Source organism: Haplochromis burtoni, unplaced genomic scaffold, assembly GCF_018398535.1.
Source record: "Haplochromis burtoni strain Fernald_Lab_line unplaced genomic scaffold, NCSU_Asbu1 Contig_55, whole genome shotgun sequence".
Taxonomy (NCBI): domain Eukaryota; kingdom Metazoa; phylum Chordata; class Actinopteri; order Cichliformes; family Cichlidae; genus Haplochromis; species Haplochromis burtoni.
Window position 1 is genome coordinate 610,303 of NW_024582416.1, and position 12,916 is coordinate 623,218.

Genomic DNA, 12,916 nt, shown 5'->3' on the forward strand with positions numbered 1-12,916 from the left:
TTATTAGTTTTAATCTTTTAACTTTATGCATCAAGCAAAAATTTAATTATATGCAACATTCTATGACTGGAAGAAATTTGTTTAATATTTAAACTTATTTTCTGCACATTCCAGCACATAATTTTTTTTTTTTTTGTGTGTGTGTTTACACTCAGTCTTTCAAATAGATGCAAGTAAAACACAGCAGAAAATAAATAACGTCAAAGACTCAGCGGTCCTTTTGCTCTATTTTCACCTGTAAAGCAGGAGTGGGGTAGGCGGAGGTTTACCCTGGTGCAGGTGTGCCACAGCGGTCAGTGGAAGGATACGGCAGTTTCTCTGTGAATTTCCCATTACGTGGTAGTGCACTCGGAGCTTGCTTGGAAGTTTAGGGGTTTTTGTCGCTGTAAAAAGAAGTTTTCTTCCCACGCACAACGGACACTAATGTTTTTGTCACTTTTTATGGAATCAGACTTAAAGGTCAGTACTTCCACACTTTAAACGCTGCACGCTCATACTCTCTCCCGTACTCTATATATGATACACTGTTGATCTGCACACAGCTGTTGTCACGAACGTCACACTTGCTTACCTCACTGTCATGAGAAAAAAAAAAAAAAAAAAAAATCACGGTTTTAGTAACGCAGCATTCCTACGGGAAAGTAACGGTAATCTAATTACTGTTTTTTGCAATAGTAATCCCTTGCTTTACTCGTTACTCGAAGTAATCGGATTACAGTAACGTGTTACTGCCCATCTCTGGTCCCACCTTGAAAAGTCGGGCAGGTAGCTTTCGAGCCATGTGTCAGACAAACAGAAGATACAAAGTGCACAACAGCAGAGGGAGTTGATGTTAACGTGTCAAAATGTCCACGGCGCTGATAAATTCACATGAGAGTAGCACTAATGAGCTTTTGTTAGTGGGATGCATGTGCATGCAGTCTCGGTGCAGTCGAAGGAAAAAACGCACACAGAGGTAGAAGAAAAGTCATTATTGTGAAAGCTGCGGCCAGGTACCTGAGTATATCTCCCTGCTCTTCAATTTCATCAGCAACCTCTTCACACCTGCAACGATGTGAAGAAGCCCATCACCATCACACGTTCCAACAACTGCTCCCCCAACTTTTCCCTTCCCTCAGGCATGTAGGTAGAGAAAGTTAATCCACACAGAGAACCCCATCAGATCTGACACATGTTAATGTTGCTAGGGGTAGCAGTGAGGTGGGAAAAGAATAATTTAATGTAAGAAGGATAAAGTGAGCAGTTTGTGGCCAAACAGTGAGGTCAGGGCAGGTCAACACTATGTGAGAAACATGGTCAGCTCCGAGATGTAGAGCACGCAGACAAATATGACCCCCCCACTGAGTCGCCATTCCCCGGGATCACAGCCTGCTCATTACTCTCACAGACTGGCTCTCGCCTTCTATCTCAGCACTGTGTGTGAGTGGTGTCATTAGTGGAGAGGGGGACATCTGTTAGGTCCTTACCTGCGTTCCTGTCTGGTAAGATACAGCAATGCTTCTGCAGTATGCCTGGCAACACCTTCCAGGAAACAACAGAAGAAGAGCAGAAGAGATGGAAAAACGTTAATATCACAACAGCTCAAAGCAGATAAACAACTCAGGGCTCAGCGGAAATGCACTGAGCCATGCTGAGACCCACAATTACAGAGAAGCAACAGATACCCATTTCTCACATCATTAGCATCAAAAGGAGCAGCTCCCACCTTTATCTGCAACCTTTCTTCTGCAAACTGTGGGAGGTTCATTTTAAGCTCTGAGTCAACAGTGGAGGTGCAGAAACATTAAGGTAAAGAGTGGCAGTGGGATCGGTGAATCCGACACAAATAGGAGCTCTGCTCCATCGACGTCTGTTCCACAAAGTTTTAGCAGCCATTGCTATACAACAGCCAATTATTAGATTGCTCCAAAGCCTGAGGCTGTTATCTAATCAATAATTTATGCCAACAATCTATTCTGTGAGGATTCACCACAAATTTAATTGATTCAGATTTTATCTGAATTTCAAATGTTTTGCTATCATCTCCCGTCCTCTGTCAGTGACCGTTTTGTTCTTGGGAAACGCTGCTGAATCATTTGTGTGCAGACCTGAAAAATCACTGGGTTTTGTAATGATAACAGCTTTGTTCAGCTGCGACACTGAATATCATTACAGGCATTATTATTGCATGATTTCTATCTGGAAAAAAAAGCTCTTGGAATGTAAACAAAACCTGAGATTCGGCGGTGACTCAGCAGGTCCCATCAGTCTCTTTTTGTCTTTGCATCTGACTGACAGGCTGATTGTTACCTGAAATGGCTTTAACAGGCGACAGGCCTCTTCTTTATTTCTTCAGCTCCATTTTTTCCTTGTCATTATGTTAACATCCCTTTACATTTGCGCTCACTCGTTATCTCGGGCTGCTCTGTCTCGCAGAGTTATTTCACTCTGCTTTGGGACTGAACAAGCCAGATCAGATAAATGTTCTTTTTAATTAAATGGGGGAGCATATATAAAGGTACTTGAAGAAAAGCGAGAAAAGCCTGAAAAATAGAAACGAACCCTTCTAGCTCATCTGTAGGAGACATTGAATGAGCTAGCAAGAAGACACTACATCATCCATCCAAGAGCAGGGCAGCAGACATACTCTTATCTTGGAAACTCACTTACTGCTAGCAGAGCAAAGGTAGGCATGTCCTAATTATCTGCATCATTAAAAACACTTAATTTTGGATTTTCATTCAAAAACATTACTTTCTGAAATAACCTGAACATGTATCTCCAAAAATAAACATTTCCAGTCCACCAACACCAAAATTACTGTCATGTTCAGCGATTCTTCACACAAATTATTTAGAACCAGAAAAATGAACAGTTAACATGTGAGAACTGAGGTTTACATACAGTAGGCAGAATAAGTATTGAACACCAATTTTCTAAGGAAATATATTTCTAAAGGTGCTGTTATCATGAAACTGAATGTCAGTAACAACTCGACCAGTCCACACATGAAAAGAAACCAAACCACAGATAAAAATAAGAAATGGCACAGGGGGAAAGTGCTGAACACAAGAGGAAAGGGACATCATGAATTCTTTGAGCTGTTTGAACACAATCCTGCCACTTAGTGCAAATGACTATAATCTAGTTCAGTCCTTAAAACAGGTGTTTCATTACCAAAAAACATCCCACGATGGGTAAAACCACTGAACTCTCTCAAGACCTTTGCAACTTTATTGGTAAAAAGCATACTGATGGCACCGGTTACTGGTTTCTAAACTACTGAGCACTGCTGGAGCCATAATCTGGAAGTGGAAAAAACATCATTTCCCCTTAAACCGACCACGAGCAGCAACTCCCCGCAAGATTTCAAACAGAGTGAAAAGAATGATCAAAAGAGTCCAGGAGCCGGGGAGCACCTGTGGCTACAGAAAGACCTCAGTCGGCAGGTACAATTATTTCAAAGTAAAAAAAACAAAAGAAGTAACACACTCAGCCACCATGCCTGTACGCACACTCACTACACAAGACTCCACTGCTGAAAGTAAAGCATATGTTTAAAGTTTGCTGAACAACATTTAGACATGCCTGAGAGTTTAGTCTGGTCAGATGAGACCAGAACTGAACATTTAGATGCAAAATGTTTGAAGGTGAAAGGGCGCTGAATACCACCCCAAAACACCAGCAGGAAAGCTTGGAGGTGGGAACATCATGGTGAGGGGCTGTTTTCCAGCATACAGCACGCTGCGTATAATTGAAGGAAGGATGAATGGAAAAATGTACGGAGACTAAAAATCTGCTTCCATCTAACAGGATGATGAAGATGAAACGAGCGTGGATGTTTCAGCGAGACAGTGATCCCAAACACAGCCGAGGAAACTCTGGTTTCAGAGAAATGAAAATAAAGCTGCTGAAATGGCCGAGCCGATCACCTGAACTGACTCCAACTGAGAATCCATGGAGAACTGCAGCAACCTGCAGACTTTGTGGAAGAACGAGCCAAAAATCACAGCTGAGCTGAATGTGTGTGACTCGTTACTCCTTACAGGAGGGGAAGCTGGTATGACCAACAAAGCCTTTTGTGCAAACACATAACTTCATTTATGGACATCTATGGTTTGATTTTTTTCTATGGATGTGGATTAGATGGGTTGTTACAGACATCCGGTGAGAATTTAACGTCAACATCAGCTTTAGAAATATATTTACTTTGAAAATTGGTGAGTTGTTCAGATAGTACTTTACCCGTTGTAGATGATGGATGAGGAATGATTCATCAAAGAACTATGACAGGGCTATAAACACACATGGTAATTAGGGCGATGGGAAACACCAGGGAATGCAGCTGCAACTAATCAGACAATGGAAGCAAATCCAAACCCAACAGACACAAGAGGGACAATGCACAGGAAACACCGGGAGGCTGGGTAAACTGGAAGAATACAATAAACACAACAGTACGTGAAATGACAAAATAACTGAGAACCCAACAAAAAATGGAAGATCTAAAAGACCAGATACAAATAATAATGCTGTCAAATAAAGCATAAGAACCTACAGAAGCACTACGAAAAATAACAAGAACTGAATAACCTGGAAACGAAATACTGGCAAACCAGGGATGACCTACAAACTGTGGACTTACAAACTGCTCATGACAGTTATTTTACTGTGTACATGCGACTGTAGTTTGTCCTGCTGAACATATATTCTGCTCAGTCTGAAGTCTCCGTAATCGAGGTTCTGCACGTAAAAGTGGGAAAGAAAGTTCAGATATAAATGGATAGCTCTGCAGAGATTATGACAGAATTATTGGTTTGCATTACCCAAAACAGCTGCATGATGCACAGATTTAACTAATGCTGGGAGCTGGCTGCCTGGCAGAGACTCGCTCTGGAGGAGGGTGGAAAACAAGCTGTCAGGGACACTCTTGGTACTCGCTTCTCATTTACGCTTTAAAAGGATTGGAGTCGGGAAACAAGTCATCGAATTTCACAAACCAAAACGCGTTAGGCATCTGTTTGTTTGTCTTTTTAAGCTTGTGTTGAGATGAACGCAAGAGAGGATTTATGTTCTGTGTTTTAGGAAGACAGATTTACACACAGCAGAACAATCCCACGGACACGTGTAACTGGGGCAGCTGCAAAAAACACACGATCGATAATCAGGTTTCGTAAAGCAGACTTGCTTTCTAACGTACAAACATTTGAATAGCCGGTCTGAATTCATGCCAGCGCCAAACATACATTATAAAAATGACCTTAATTAGATAAAAGCCAGGTAATTATAATCACGTGTTACATCAATTATTTCATTTGTTTTACAGCTTGCTTCAGTCAGAGGAAAGACGCTGTCCTCAAGACTAAAGGCCTAATCCTGTGCATGAGTCCTCAGTCACCACTGAGACATAAAAAGCCTAAATTGGCTCAGTTTTTATAACAACCAGCTCTGTGGAGATGATTTAAGCCCTAAAATCAGTCGATGCTTTCACTTGATCATTTTTTTTTCATAAAATCATCTAAAACTCCACGAGATAATCAGGTTATAATAACAGAAAAGAGTGAATTTATAGACAGTAGAAATCCTTCCTACAGAAACACACTGTGCATCTGTTCGTTTTGGGAGGTTTTTCTTTGGTGTGTCTGTTTGTTTTCATGTCTGCATGATGGGAAAAACAGAGCTTCTCTTTAAACCTCAAGCTTGTTGATTTAAATATAGTTTCACGTCTAGGACAAAGCAGACACAGAGCTACGTGCCTCCTCTTACAAAGGCATACTTTACAGTGTTAAAGCACTGATGAGACAGTGGCAGAAGAAGAGAGAAATAACCAAATGCATGCTCATTAACTGAGATGAACAATCAAGTAGACCAACTCAGGTGAGTCACTCACCACCCAGCATCCGTGGAGAAACGTTCTTCTTTGATATCAGCTCTCTGTGAATGACCCCAGGACTTAAAAGTACCGTCATTTATCTGGGAGATTGTTTTGTCTGATGCTGATGGAGCCTACGTCACGAGAACAGAGGATGTGAACTAGCTTTCATAATTGACTAGAAGTATAGTTATGAAATCAGAAAAGTTGACCTAAACAAGTCTTAATCTAGCCTGTGACCTGGATGACTCAGAACCTGCACAGACAAAAACAAGTCTGAGCTTTACTGCTGAACTTCTACTTTTCTCCTCCACACTGGGAGCCGTGTACCCTACAACCTGTCAGCTCACAGCGGCTGAACCGGGCTGGTGTACGTGCCTCCAAACAGGTCAGTCTCCAGCGCACCACTGTCATTTCATTCTTCTGCTCGTGATCTGAGGCTGACCATGTCAAAGAGCACTGAACTACTCTTAACCTAATGCTGCAAGACTCACTACCTTTAGTACAGGCAGTTATCACAAGTGGCAGTATATAACAGAAAATCTTGCCGCCTGCTGCTGAGGGACAGAGTGCAACCCATGGCGAGCTAATGGAGATCTGAGCAGATAGACGGGAAGCAGACTCACTCCAGCCCATTTCAAAGCGCTGCCTGAACACTGTCTGCTCGCTTTCCATCTGGTTAAATGCAGCGGTGCACAGGCTGAGCAGATGATAAGGTCTGCACCTCCCAGCAGTGGCTTTTAGGACACACACAAACATGCAGCATATTTAAGACTCCTTCCAGTGTAATGAAGTCCAAGTAAACAACACAAAGTCAGGTCACAGAGCTGAATCAACAGCAGTTTCAGCAGAAACGATTCGTTTTATAGCAATAGTTTTATTAGAGGAGAGTGCGGCTGTTTGAACAAAGTATGAAAGTAGCTTCATTCTGCTGATGTTTTTTATCACTGGTGGTAGGATACATCAGATTTCATTATACATAAATAAAACATAATTGTCCCCTTGTTGAGCTAGTAATAATTCTTATTATATTATAATAATATATCTATTTATTACTACTACTATTATTATTATCTATTTGTTGTTATTATATGTTTAAGACAGGATTTACCACGGTTCAGAATATCTCTGCTTGTTTGCCCACAAACTCGTCCTACACCATCAGGAGCTGAGCTACCAAACTGGGCACACAGGTACATCGTCTGCCTCTGACGGTTCTTATCTATAGCAGACATTATTACATCATCATTATGCCTAACAGCCACCTCCCTCTTCAGCTGCTCCCTTAAGGGGTCGCCACAGTGGATCACCTGCTTCCATCTCACACTATCTCTGGCACACCAACACTCTGCATGTCCTCCATCAACACATCCATGAATCTTCTCTGAGGACTTCCTCTTCTCCACCTGTCTTGCAGCTCCATGTTTAATATCTCCACCAACCCTCCTCTGCGTGTGTCCAACAATCACCTTCCAACAAGCTAAAATGACCTTTGAATTAAGCATGACATCATCATGTTGCCTAGCAACCACCTAACAAATGGCCATGTCCACGTTATGTTAATTCATGTATTCAGCAGGTTACTTAGTCACTTCTATCCACACAAGCCTGATATGGTATAAACTGTAAATATTATAGTTAAGAGCTTCCTGTGATCACATCAGTAGATATCACATGAATCATATCATACACTCAGATATTTCAGCTAAATTAACAATAAAGCACTGTTACAGCAAAGCGACCTTCACTTTGCTTCTTCAGGGTGAAGTTAGTGGCACCAGAGAGGAAAACATGTAAATGAAAAGTAAAAGGCGGGGCCAGAAAAACAGGCACCAACTGCAGGGATGTGTTTGCAGGGTCAGATGAAGGACAAAGCTTTATATAGATATATAAAACAGGCTTTGATACCTTTACGTGAAATGTAAATAAGTCGGTATACAAGAGCAGATGTATGGCAAAGACTTCTGATGTAAAAGCACAGAGTCAGCCTGTGCGTGTCAGAAAGCCCGACAGAAAGACGCCATCCGAAATATCATAAAACTAGTCTGACAAAAAAAAAGATTATAGCTTTGCTTCTGCTTACTTTAAATCCAGCTTAACTTACATGAGATGTTTCTTTTACTTTACACTATAAATTTCACTGTAAACATCAGACTAAACTTTTCTTAGCATTAAGTTATCATTTAAGCACCGAGCACCTGGAGAACAACTCTCCAGAGGTGAAAACAACACGATGCACAGTAATCACGGCATGAATTGTCAGGTGTTGCTGTGTGCAGGCAGGAATAGGACCCAAGGTACAGACACTCGGAGGGAAAACTTGAACTCAAAACAGCTTTAATGCTAAACTAAAAAGTAACATAACTGGAAATATCAAAATAAACTTACACCAGAAGACTGACAGAACATACAGCTAGATAAACGGTAGATCACAACACAGACACAGAGAAACACAGGGCTTAAATACACAGAGGGAGCAATCAGGGAATTGGTAACAGGAGGGAAACACAGCTGGGGCAAATCAGGCCTAACGAGACAAGGGGAAGCAAAACCAGATACATTAACATTAGACATGGACCTTCAAAATAAAACAGGAAACATAACACAGACTGAACTAAAGACACAGAGGCTGTATCCCAATTCAGGGTCTGCAGCCTTAAAGTACGCATTTCAAGGCCGATTACGTCACAGCGGCGCGCCGAAGGCTGTCCCAATTCAAAGGCTGCTCGAAATGCGGCCCTGAAATGCGTCCTTCATTTCCCTGAATTTTAAGGCTGTGGCAGTGTAGACTTCGTAGCCCAACATATCCCAGAATGCATAGCGCGGTGGTGGGTGTGGATAAATTTGCTGAAAAAAAGGGGCGGATGAGGGGCGGCCGAAGAGTAAACTTTAAGTACTGAATATTATGTCACTTATTTATGTGCAAATGTGTAATAACGAAGACCATTAAAACATTACTGTTGGCCACATGTCGGCAAAGTTATGTGACATTAGTGACTTTTGTACGAACTTGGTTTTAGAGCCTTTACTTTAAAATATACGCCGTTCAATAGCTGAGCTGAATCTTACAGAGAATGATCAAAGCTCATGTAGCAACAAACAGATGAACAAAAGATTTTCTCCTTCATTTCTGTCAAACAAAGCTGTATGACACGTTTCCAGCTGTTAGTATCATGGTTGCTAGGCAACCTGGGCAGCGCAACGGAGACTAGACCGTCCCATTTCACAAGCCTCGCACTTCCGGCCTTAGCGGTCTTTGAGTACGCGGCCCTTGAGGATCGTTGAGCCTGCGTACTTTAAGGCTGCAGACCCTGAATTGGGATACAGCCAGACTCACATGCAGGCACTTCAACAGAGGGAACAAAGACATGGGACCAGGGCAGACAGACACTGACTGGACACGGGGATATAGCAACTAAGGATAACACAGAGACATAAACCATAAGACATAACTCTAACGAAGAAACCAAAGAATAGAAATGATAAATAATACAATAAACTCAAAACATCCTAACATGAATAGCCTACAGCATCCACTGCTCCTCTGTCTCGCTCTGTCTGCAGACCTGCGTTTGGAGTATTTGCAGCAAAGCAACTTAAAAAGAAAATCTGAGCAGCCCGGGTTTAGAAACATATCCTAACAGCTTCACCACACGAAACTTTTTCTGGCTCTTAATCAAAATCCTTAAACTTTGTCCCAGTTAAAACTCGCTCTGCCTTGATTGTCCTTCATTAATGTCGGGTGCTTTTTTTCCAGCTGATATATTCAAGTTCACTGCTCGGTGAAAAAAGGCCCGATAAAGATTTGGTTGTAAAGAGCTTTGGCCAGCTGTAATGGTTCCACACTCCACAGGCGAGACCAGTTGAAATGGGATGGTGTGATGCTCTTGCATTACTGTGAGATTTTATATTATGACAGAGTGTTAACACAAGAGGTCTTTGAGGACATATTTATAATTCCATTTAGAGCATGAGATGATTTACCTTTGTCTCTAGTCAAAGAGTTTCAAAGGCGCACAGCTGACAAGAGACACAGCCGCTCGACTCTCTGCTCGGCAAACTCTCAAAGGACAACCTTTAGAAATCGTCATCAGTGCTGATATCAAACTATTTCTATTTACCGCTAGAGAGAAAAGGTCACTCAGGACACCGGCTCGCCATGCCTGAGGGCTACACGTCGGTACAGTAGCACTGGGAGAATTCAGGGACGCCCGTCTGTTCGCGTTATCCCACCACAGCACAAAGGTGATTAAATGACTGCGGCTGCTTTGCAGGTATGCACAGATATCCCCAGACACAAAGGACTCACACACACAAACACACACACACTTGGATCTCATGCCTCATGTTTTATATTCATAAAGCAGCGTCTCATCCATCCCCTGCACTCACTCTGCATCCCTCTACTCAAGCCAAAACTATTACAGGTTCATTCACAAAATGAACTGAGGTATAAAAACTGAGGCAAACACATGGAAAGAAGTTGGATTTGTGTGCACGGGCTAGTAAGAGAAAGTCTTAAAGTGAGAGAAAATGCTGGGACATGCAGGGGGAAGCAGAAACACATCCGTCACAGAGAGCGGATGAATAAGAAAAGAACCTCCTGAATGTTTCAACGTTTACTTTCAGTCACACTGGTCTACATTCATCGCTGCTCTTCTGCCTCTGCGTTCACCAAAATGACATCACTGCATGCAGAAATGCAACGTCTGAAGTTTGTGCTGCATCTTCAAATAGATTATGAGAGCCTTATCGTGTCACTGCCAAGGAGCCAAAGTCCACACGAGCCACTCTTTTGTGTGGGCGCAGAAGCGGGTGCACGCTTGTGCATGCAAGCAAAACAAGAAAAAGCGACCTTCAATTTTCAAAGTGCTTCTGGGAGGAAAACAGTGTCAGTTTCCAATTACTTTTTTAAAAAATGCAGGCAGTGGATTTTAATTAGGCACCCTCCTTTTTAAGTGAAGAAATTGCCTGTTAGGATGAGTAAAGATTTCTCAGTGAATCATCGAGCTCTCATTGAAGGGCTGAATTGTCGCCGGGGAAAGCAGAGGTGGCGGTGTGAATGGGGTAAAAGGTGGGGAAGTGACATGTCATTTTTCACTCCAGGCCTTACAGTGGCGACCTTACATTTCTCATCTGCCACCAGCCAGGACGGACAGGTAGGACAGACGAATTATGGTTATGGTTAGATACTGCGATCCACATGCAAATCTGCACACAAACAGATACTGACACTTGCATTTCATGCAGTTAGTTTGGTGTCACACCGCTTGCTATTTTCAATGAGAGAACACGGGGCGGTTTGCAAAGACCCCACATAAAACATTCAAAAATCACATTTTCCACATATGGCCTGCTATACTATGCAATGCACAGACCTTCAGCTCTTTATCTTACACATCAGTGTCTCACCCAAGAAGCTGTGTCACTGAAGGAAGACTAGCTGACCGCTACTGTCTAAAAATAAGTGCTTTTGTATTATTGAGCAGGACAGGAGCGCAGCATCGAAGAGTATCCTGGTAAAACTTTTAGCCACTTGTGCGAACAGCAGTGACTCCATTGAGCTTCTGAAGCATTCCAATGAACATGGTCCCCTATTTTTAGCACCTCTGTGATTATGATGTCTGACTATGTGAGCGCTGGCAGCCAGCACTTTGTCACTCACAGCGCGTGCTGAGTAGTCTGCATTTGCTATGGATTCAGCAGCAGTGTCGAAGCGGGCGTCCTATACAACTTTCCTTCTTTTTGTGCTGCTCAGTCAGTGGAATCTGTCAGAGCTAAGACGTCAATACTTGCGGCTGCACTGAGTCTTAAACAACATCATTTGTCAATGTACACTGAGAGTGATGACAAGCTTCTTTTTTTGCACAAACATGCAGTTAGCAAGTTCTTTTTTCAGCATGGCCAGCGCTGTTAGAGGATGACTGCTACACCACGAGCAGCCTGCAAATCTTACTACTTGTTCATTAAGAGGGCTTGCAGGAGGTGTTTATGTGCTATTCAGTGTGTTGTTCACTGCAAGGAATTATGCAACATGTTTACCTAAATCAGTATAATTTACTACAGAGTAAACTCATCCATTGGCTCATTTTTTGCAAGCTTTTTGGAGCTTCACTATCATTCAGGGTTGCCAGTGTCGGGCTTTGGCTCTGTCAGACACAGTCAGTGAAGCTCATCCACCCACAGAGATGGCAGTCAGCATGGCACATACAGTACTACGTGACAGTGCACAAAAGGAGGAGTCTGGCTGAGATCAAACCTGACACAATATCTGTTTGAGAAGTTATCCTAAGCTTTTCTTGCCTGAAGTGCTCTTCGTGCAAGCCTCCTCAGGGATAAATGCAAGTGGAATGACATGCGAGAGCTATAGCAGAGGAGCAGTGATCAGATTTCACATGCAAAGCATGCAGAAATCATATTATACTTGGGCAACTGTAATCAGTGGTCATGATTAAGCAAACCAGCACTGTGACACTTAATATACTTTAAAAATAATAATAAGAAGAAAGAAAGCCAGCCGCTTAAAAGTCCCACACTTCTAAGAAAACCTTGCTACTGAACTGCTCACACACACACACCTATTTGTCATCACTGCATACATTTTCCCATTTACTGTAAGATGACTGTATGCCACGTTTGAATGCTGCACATTGTCACATTTCATGACTTCAATGTGTGCTGAAAGATTAAGAAAAGAGAGAGACAGGGAGGAAATACCTTTTTCAGAGCTGACATTCTAGGTGGATCCTCCTCCTGCAAAGCCCGTTCACATGCTGAGGTCCCAAGCCAAGTTTGATGGGTGCGCAAATCTGAACTCAGCCCGGTGCTGATGCTGAGCCATGAGGCGCCTGTTTAGTATTCTCATCTCGCCTGCACCCCGTCCTACAGCTGGCTTGGTGTGCGCACGCCCAAGCCGCTGTTATTACAGCTTTCAAACGCAGGGGGCGCTGTAGCCCCTTGGAAAGAATAAAAGTGGACATTAAAAAAAAAAAACGTATGTTGCTCTGGTAGTATGATACACCTGCTCAGATAACTAATAATGGTTTTATAATAATCATTTTAGCT

At 42.5% G+C, this 12,916-nt stretch overlaps 1 long non-coding RNA gene across 1 annotated transcript; it reads right to left on the reverse strand.

Annotated features, from left to right (window-relative positions):
- Positions 1–687: 687 nt before the first annotated feature.
- LOC102290690 lies at positions 688–12,860 on the reverse strand. The gene is made up of 3 exons (XR_001336306.2): positions 12,569–12,860; positions 1,467–1,521; positions 688–1,044 (listed from the first exon to the last, which is right to left on the reverse strand). It is a non-coding gene; the product is annotated as an uncharacterized LOC102290690 (long non-coding RNA).
- Between the last annotated feature and the right edge of the window lie 56 nt (positions 12,861–12,916).